Here is a 9,613-nt window from a genome sequence, read left to right on the forward strand (position 1 = left end):
TGCATGTTTGTCATCTTTATACACAGTTGGGCCCTTTATAGTTTACTGTTCTGTGTGAGCCGAGGCTTCGTGTTGAAGGCCGTACTTTGACCTATAATTGTTTACTTTTTATACATTGTGACTTGCGTGAAAAGTTCTCATACCACATCTTATTATTTCTACTTGAAATGTGTTTATCATTACTTTTATGGAAATAATTGAATATCCCTCCATAAAATAAAAATGTCTTTCCGTCAAACAAAATTCTATTACCTGATATCAAAACATTTCAGTTATCCTGCTACCTAAAAATTTATTTCTGCTAGGCTCGATAATGTACTGTAAATTCATTCTAGAAATCGGGTATCAAACAAATTTTTGCCATAAAGTGTTGTTTGCAATAGAATCTTGAAAGTTCAATTGTATAGACTATTATGATTTATCAGTGTGAACACATTTAAACCAAAATTGCAGTTTGAAATCATGTAGTTGTCTAAAGCAAGTTATTGTATACGAATATGGCGCAAATACAACAGGTTGGGGACAACCCGCCAAATGGGGAACTATTCCACAAATGAGTAACAACCCCTCATTTGAGTAATCATTTCATAGTGCTAAAAACAATATTTTCTAAAAATAGGTCTTTTTAGTTAAAATGGCACTAATTTATAGAAAATGGAACAACTTCTTCTCAAGAACAATATTTTTAATATGGATTTTATAAAAGTTAGTAGCCTTGAAAATAGTCAAATTTTCAAAATGTTCACATGCTTGTATCTTCTCAATAAATTAAGATAGGGATGATCATCTTTTAGAAAATATGGTGCATTTTTCATGAATATGTGCCATTTTACGAAAAAAGACTCAGTTTAAAAAAATTATTTTTTTAGCACTACCAAATGATTACTCAAATGAGGGATTGTTACTCATTTGAGAAACAGTTCCCCATTTGGTGGGTTGTGTCCAACCTGTACAAAATTTCAATACTGATATCTATGATGAGTTTATTCATAACCACTGGGTCGATGCTGTTGAGGTTTTTATTCTCAGAAGGTATCACCAGCACAGTAATCAGCACTTCTGTGTTGACATGAATTATCATTTTAAAATAATTATGGTCATAATTATCAATTAACTTAAAAAATTTTAAATACAAAGGCTTTTCTAGCTGTAATTGGTAAAACTTTTAAGAATTTTTGGTCCTTATAATACTCTTCAACTTCGTACTTTATTTGGCCTTTTCAACTTTTTTTATTCGAGCGTCACTGATGAGTCTTTTGTAGACGAAAAGCGCGATACTACATAATTTAAATCCTGGCATCTATGATGAGTTGAATTAATATGTATTTTAAATTTTGTTGTATCCCTAAATGTCTTAGCAAGAGGTGTTAAAGAATTGACAATGGTAGTCTACGTGACATGTATATGATTGAACAAGCCACCAGCCATGATGAATATTTTTTGGATCTTTTGATTATTTGACATGCGTCATGTAGCACCATTTGCCTTCACATTCATGCTGAAGCAACATATTTTTTTTATATAAATATACTGTTTATGAAAAAACTTCATGAAATTATAGTCTTAGAAATTGTTTTACATTGTCTTATCGGGGCCTATTATAGCTGACTATGCGATATGGGCTTTGCTGTCTGTGTCATTTTGGTCTTTTGTGGATAGTTGTCTCATTGGCAATCATACCACATCTTCTTTTTTATATTTGAATAAAATTGAACTCCTTTCACTTGTTTCTTTTTTTTTATAGGGGAAGACCGTTGGCTTTGCACATTGATGCTGCAACAAGGTTATCGAATAGAATATTGTGCAGCTGCGGAAGCAGTCACATTTGCACCTGAGGAGTTTCGAGAATTTTTCAATCAAAGGCGAAGATGGATGCCATCAACAATGGCAAATATTTTGGATCTTCTAATAAGTTACAAGCGTACAACAAGAAACAATTCAAATATCTCCTATCTTTATATTTTCTATCAATGGATTTTGTTTCTGTCGTCTATTCTTGGGCCATCTCTTGTATTACTGGCAATGCGGTCTGCTATTAGTTCCGTTTTTAAGGATAGTGTTAGTCCATGGGTTGCTTACCTTCTGATTTATGGTCCTACTTTAGTTTTTATTTTCATTTGCCTAAAATGTAAAACACAGACACAGTTGACAGTTGCAATGGCTCTAAGTGCAATTTACGCAATGTTTATGATGGCAGTTTTAGTTGGAACCATTGTTAACATAGCAGAAGAGGGAATCTTTACGCCAACTGCTGTTTTCATGTACGTTCTTATTGGAATCTTCCTAATAGCTGGTCTTTTTCATCCGCACGAATTGACAGATTTATTCTGGGGACTTTTGTACTTCGTGTGCATACCATCCGGATATTTATTTTTAATTGTTTATGCAATATGTAATCTAAACAATGTATCTTGGGGGACACGAGAAACACAAACGGCGGTTCTCGAGCAGCAGTTTGATGGAAAGCAACGGCGAAAAAAGAAAACAGAGGAAGAATTTGGAGTTGTCTCTGAAGATATTCTTGATGATATTCTAAAGCAAATAAAGACAACAAAAGTTAAAAATGCTTCGTATACAGATCTGATTCCATCGTACTTTCAATGGCATAATAATCTTGTACTTTTACGATCTTTAGAAAGCGTGCAGAACATTGTTAAACATACTGAATCGACAGTACCTGATGATGGTTCTGATCTACGACAAACAAGAAGAAAAAGAGTAAGCCTTGCACAAACAATCAAAGACAAACCAGATTCGGAATCTGTAGATGATACATCCTGGGCTGAAGATCACGGTCAAACTAAAGAATTACAGGATGACGAGAAATTATTTTGGAAGGACCTTATCCTGAATTATCTGAAACCAATAGATTCGGATAAAAAGAGAGAAAAAGAAATAGCTCGAAGTCTTAAAGAGTATCGAGATAAAGTAGCTTTTGCATTTTTCTTTGTAAATGCATTGTGGGTTGTCGTTATGTCTGCAATGAATGAGGTAAAAGGTCAGTTGAACATAAAAATTCCAGCAATTGGTAGTAACACAGTCATTGAGCCACTTGGACTTATGTTTTTATCAATATTTGCCCTTCTTCTCTTTATGCAGTTTATTGGTATGATTCGACATCGATATGGCACACTCCTTCATGTTTTGTCAGCAACAACTCTGAGACAAACTCAGGGAAACCCTGAATCAATAATCAACCGAATAAAAGATATTTCTTCCATATCGCCGGCCAGTGAGCCAGAATTTGTCACCACCAAATTGAATCACGTAGGCGAAAGTGGTGCTTCGGATACGTCAACAGTTGACATGGAAGAAATCGACCAAATTTACGAGAACATCTATGACTTAAGGTCGAAGAAGAAAAATGAGCTTGGGAAATCAGTAAAAAGACCTACAGCTCATCTTTCCAATATGCCATTTGATCTGAAAAAGACATTTCGTACAAATGTTAAGACTATGAAACGACAACATAAGGGCAATAAAAGGTATAAGCAAAAAACAACTGAAAACAAAGTTTAGAGATTATAGGCATATTGATTCGGTATCATTGGAAAATGTCAGAGACCGAGACTATCAACGGTTAATAAGACAAGATTCACTCGCAGGATTATATTGATGTCAATTTAATTTCAATTTTTCAGTTTAAATAATTATATATTTTGGTAAACTTTAGTAAAAACTCGTCCAAGCAAAGTCAGTCGTTCACAGTTTAAATGCATGTTGGTTTTTAGTATAATTAAGGCAACCCAAGTTATGGTTCCAACTTCTTAAAGTAAAGTTAAACTTAGAGGGATTTTAATTTTCTTTTAAGAAACTTTTGGTCAGAAGCTCTTGTGGTAGTCACTCGGACAGAAGTTGTGGTAGTCATTCGGACAGAAGCTCTTGTTTAAGTAGTTGTACATCTTTGTTTTTCTGATAAAGCTCTTAAGCTGGGGTCACACATTCACGATTTTTACTGCCGTCCTTGACAGGACCATTCCCGATTAAAATTTATCAAAAGTCTGATCAAGATCCTATGAATCGTGGATGTAAATTCAAACTTTAAAAATTTAATCACGACAACAATCAGATATTGTTCAGGAAGCGTCGATATTCAACCGTTTCCAAGCGAATTTATCCCGATAATCCACTTCTAAATCCGTTTCTAATTAGATTTTTATCTTTCGCCAGGTAAAATTCGTCCGAGTCTGTCACGACTGCGTCCCGATTCTACCGAATGTAATCCGACAGAGATCAGATAGTGACAAGACAGTGAACCGACGCTGACGGAAGTTATCCGTTCGAACAAATTTCTCCAGATCGTTCCCGTTCCACAAGACACCGTCCCGAATACACAAAACATTGTTAGGAATTTGATCCGATACAGCAGAATCTGTCACGACATAGGCACGATTGTAATACGACTAGACAACATCGGCTGAGTTTCCCCGAATGTTGCACATTTAATTGTAAACATATTTATAATATGATTTTTAACATTTAATTTATTAACAAAGCCATAGTATTATAATGTGAACTTATATATTGATCTCTTTTCTTTACTTAGTTATCTCTCTTTTATAGGCTTCATTTCCTACATGCTTATATGTCAATAATATTTAAAAAAAAAAAAAAGTACTTCATAATTCTTATACTCTGGTTGAGTATTTCAATAATTACCAAAAGTTGGTCAATAAAAGTATATATATGATTTACCATATTTGATGCGTTTAGTGCTTTTGTCTAGGTTGACCGACACGATTAAATCGAAGCAAAAAATGGGGACAAGGGCTGATATGCATAAAACTACTTAGGTTAAGATACTAAAATATCGTGGAATATGAAGAAAAATGTGTCCATTCGGATCAGATCTTAACTAAAGTAGTTTTATGCGTATCAGCCTTTGTCTCCATTTTTTGCCTCGAGTTAATCGTGTCGGTAATCCTAGACATTAGCACGAAACGCATCAAATGTGGTAAATTATAATTTGGTATCTAGAAAAAATATATCCAGAGGTCAACTTTGTTAGATGCAGTCTTTTTTGTCTTGTTGAACACAGTATTATAGATACCAAGTATAAATATAACGGGATTGGTTTGTAGATTTGATTAGGTTAAATCACGAATTGTCTCCCCTAGACATAATCGAAAAAAACAAATTGAAATTCAATTTATATGTTCATTTATCTAATCAATTTTCACACTCCTAAACATGTATATACTATTGTAGTCTCATATAACAGTTAAACTGTAATAAGGTAATATACATTAGTTTGTAATTAGTAGGTATTAGCTTTGTCACTCTTTCTCCAAAGTATCACACTTTCAATATATGGTTAGTTAAATTACAGTTTTGATAACAGATATACCTATACTCTTATATATAGCATATAACTGAATTAATGTGATATTTTCTTATTTCATTAAACGATAAAAAGTTTGTCTTTTTATTCTACTTACTTCGCCTTCGTCGATACCATCATCGAGTACTGGTCTGTTGTTTTTTATTCAATCTGTTCATCCATATATCTCCGTATAAATGTTTATATTATTATATACACCAGCTGTATAAATTAAACTCACCTTGTAAAAGAGAGGTACAACCCTTAATCAGATGTACAAATTAAACCGCGCTTCTAAGAGGTACAACCTCAATCAGGTGTACAAATTAAACCCAGCTTCTATGAGGTACAACCTTAACCAGGTGTACGATTTTAACCCAATTTCTAAGAGGTACAACCTTAATGAGGTGTAATAATTAAATCCAGATTCTTAGAGGTACAATCTGAACCAGTTGTACAAATTAAACCCAGCGTCTAAGAGGTACAACATGAACCAGTTGTACAAATTAAAATCAGCTTCTAAGAGGTACAACCTTTACCAGGTATACACTTTAAACACTGTAAACTGTGGACTTAAATCAATTTTTCGAAACACTAATGATGCTCTACTCTACTAATAGGTTAACTTGGCTGTATTTGGCCAATTCGTTCGGAATTTTGTTATTAACTGCGTACATTATCTTTTCTTAAACTTCTTTGATACGATCGTCACTGACGAGTCTTTTGTTGACGAAACGCGAAATGCTAACCATAATACAGAATGTCTCTCTTTAAGTTTTATCCGTTTGTTGCACTTTTGAGTGTCTAATTCTTTTTAATCTGTATTTAATTTAAAGTGTATGCGAAATATTTGTATTGTCTGTAAACAGTTTCTACTGTTGAAGTTGTGAATATCTATACAATGTAGCTTCATGTCGACTGAAAAACATTTTAAAGTTAACCGTCTCAAACGAATCAGCCATTCGGCGACCGTGGCTGCCCCCGCAACCGTGAACATTATACTAGTAATATATTATAAGTAAAATCTAAAAAGTCTTCCTTTGATCAATCCCCTAAATAGAATTTTACCATACAGTTTTTCGGAGTCAATTTTTGACAAATAGCCGATCGGATCGACCATGAAGGCCATATATTTCTTCAGATTGGACCCTAAGTAAGCATCAAATGGTTTAAAGAAATCACGTTGGTCTGATTCTTATAGGGTTTTTTTTTCTCTAAAACCACTGAAAAAATGATGCCAATCATGTTAGATATAATATTCTGTATGTTATCACTTTGATTCTAGTGACAGGTTATATGTTGCCCCTTTGGGAAAAGTAAATCAATGTACGAGATTTAGGCTTCTTGAATTATTTAGTTGTGTTCATGTTGTTTTTTCTCTCTCGATTAGCTAGCTGAACATAAACATACTACATGTGACATGACAAATTCTAAAAATATATTATAATTTATTCTGTAAAAATATGAAAATAAACAAAAACAAAAAGTTATTTACAAAAATGTATACTGTATATGATGCTCTGTGTCTTTATCTTCGAAATTCACGCTTGATTAGTTCAAAATTTGGCAACCTTGCTTGGCATCCATTCTTTTCATTAAATTCCTGAAAAAAAAACCCAGTTTTTTTGTTATTTAAGAGACTGAACAAAACTAGTTGAAAGTATTTTGATTGATATATTTTAATAATTCATTTATCTATTGAAATTATGCGCCTTTAGCCAGTATCTCATTTGATTTCAAAGAAATATATTGTCTTCTAATTCCGATTCATTGCATAGAATAAGTTTCATATTTTCCTAACGTTCAATAGTCCTAAATGATATATTTTAGTCGCGGACCTTTATTCATTTTTTTTTCATCCCTGTTAAACAACCTTGCATTGACCTAAATCTATTGACATAAATAGTTTATAGTCGTGAATATGCCTGTAATGTTTTCAACTGGACAGTTAGGAAGCCCAACAATCAATTAATATTGCAAGTTGTCAGTTTCATTAAATCTGTTAGAGAATAAAATTGAGAATGGAAATGGTGAATGTGTCAAAGAGACAACAACCCGACCAAAGAGCGGAAAACAGTCGAAGCCACGGTGGCTTACAAATGTAACTCTGTCAAATCATCTGAAACGTTTTAAATCGAGTATATATATTTTTTTATCGTTGATTTAATAGAATGTTTACTCAGTAAACAACAATCAACCATATTTATAAAAGCTCTTGTAATAATCTTCATAACGATACATTGGTTAACGCAGAAGTATTTTTTGTGTTAGTACTGTCACTTGACTTACATATGCTCAAGAATATAGTAAATGAACTTACCTGAGGCATGGTAAACTGGTATTTGCTACTCATTCTTTGCACAACAGTTTGTACTGGTATGATTGTGTGTATTCTACTATTTCTGAAATGAAATAAAACATATTGCTATGCGGTACATTGTTGTGTACTTGGTTTTTATCTTTCCAACAAATTTTGTGCGAATTTTCCATAAATCTTATTCCCTCCGACTGCTATATATTCCCGTCTTTAAATTGCCTTTTAAATGGTCGAATCTTCATTTCATTTTGGCTTTCACTTTATCATTTGTAATAATAGTTTTTAATTTTGTGACACACATGTGCTTTTGTAGTTTGACAGTTGACAAATTTAGCGCTTGCACTTGAGTTTTTTCCTATTATCGTGTATTGTTTGTTTGCTGGCTCAACATTCTTTCTTCAACGCCATGATAATAAACAGATAAATATTTTAACTGACATCAGTTTATATACAAATTACTTACACAGGCGTTGTCCTATCATTCATTTGGAATTCAATCATTTTCATTATGTCATGTTCCAGCTTAAACAAATAAAAAAACAAAAAGTAATTACAAAAGAACCATAATTGTGAAAGAAAAGGAAAATTTTATTTATCTGTGCATTTTTTTTATGTAACTATCACACTTTAAGTTCTAGCTCTTATCTTGACACTGCTGGGAAATATTTATTTACTTCCTATGCATGTATCTAGCACCAAAATCTGTCATATATTTTTCAGTGGCAGTTCATAAAAATCAAGCGGTGTCAAATTTCAGTTCAACAAAACAAAAAAACCTTTTGGTGTGGGATTTAAGGATACTATCCTTTTAAGTGTGTCCATGTGTTAGAAACGTTGACTGGAGTTTAATACAATATATTTTTCTACAGTAAAGTGCTGAGTGTAATTGTTTTATAGTTCCTTGTTTAGTTGAATATACACATGGAAAAAAGTATTGCAACACCAAATTGAAATTGAAATTAAAAAAAACACTTTTTATTTTTTTGTGATATAATTTGGTAAAATAGAACTACTTAAACATTATTTAAGTATCACCTGAGTTTAATCAATAAATATCGACTCGGTAAGTTTTTATCTGCACATGCAGCTACTGTACCCGTAAACAGCAAAACAGGTGTTTTCATCCTCATTGTTTTCAACACTTTAAATAACCAAAATTTTAAAGTTATGTGATTGACACCTTGTAATGGGTCATCGACAACTCTTAACTGCAGCAAGATGACAGATTATCAGCATGAGTGAAGCAGGAGGTCGCTGTAATAACTGCACGTATTGTTGGTCATCACCATTCCACTAGAAGTCGTTTTGAGAATTAAAAAATGGCACTAAACGATGTTAAAGACCTTCCGAAATAAAGAAGACCCTCTATACCATTTGCTAGGGAAAATCAAGCAAAAAAAAGGTTGGTCAGAAGGAAACCCCTTGCATACAATACAATCCAAAAAAGAGAGTGTTTGGCATACAGGGACCTTTTAACAAGAACTGTTCGAGATTGACTCATCGCTACTGGTTATCGTGCGATAAGACCATTTCGGAGACCTTTGTTCACGAACAGACACACAGTTTTCCGTATCCAATGTAGTGCAGAGCTCGCTAAAATTGAAAATTAGCATCATGGAGGAAGATTCATTGTTCCAATGGAATTCGGGTCATCTTCGGTGGACGGATCGTAGCCCAGATTTGAACCATATCGAGCATATATGGGACACTATTGGGCGGGAAGTGCGCGAAAGGACACCCCAGTTCAAACACATCATGAAATAAACAATGCCCTTCATCAGAAATGGTTGCTGCTACCTTAGCAACAAATTAGTCGATTTTTGGCAGGAATCAGAAGACGTTAAGATGCGGTTATCCGTTTGAATGGAGGCTGCGCACAAAGTACTAATTCTTTGGCGTGTAACGATCAACCATGATGTGAACAGTCATCTGAAGATTAATTTTGAAATGTCTGACATTGTAAAGTTCGACTACAG

This window comes from Mytilus galloprovincialis, chromosome 4 (genome assembly GCF_965363235.1).
Source record: "Mytilus galloprovincialis chromosome 4, xbMytGall1.hap1.1, whole genome shotgun sequence".
NCBI lineage: Eukaryota > Metazoa > Mollusca > Bivalvia > Mytilida > Mytilidae > Mytilus > Mytilus galloprovincialis.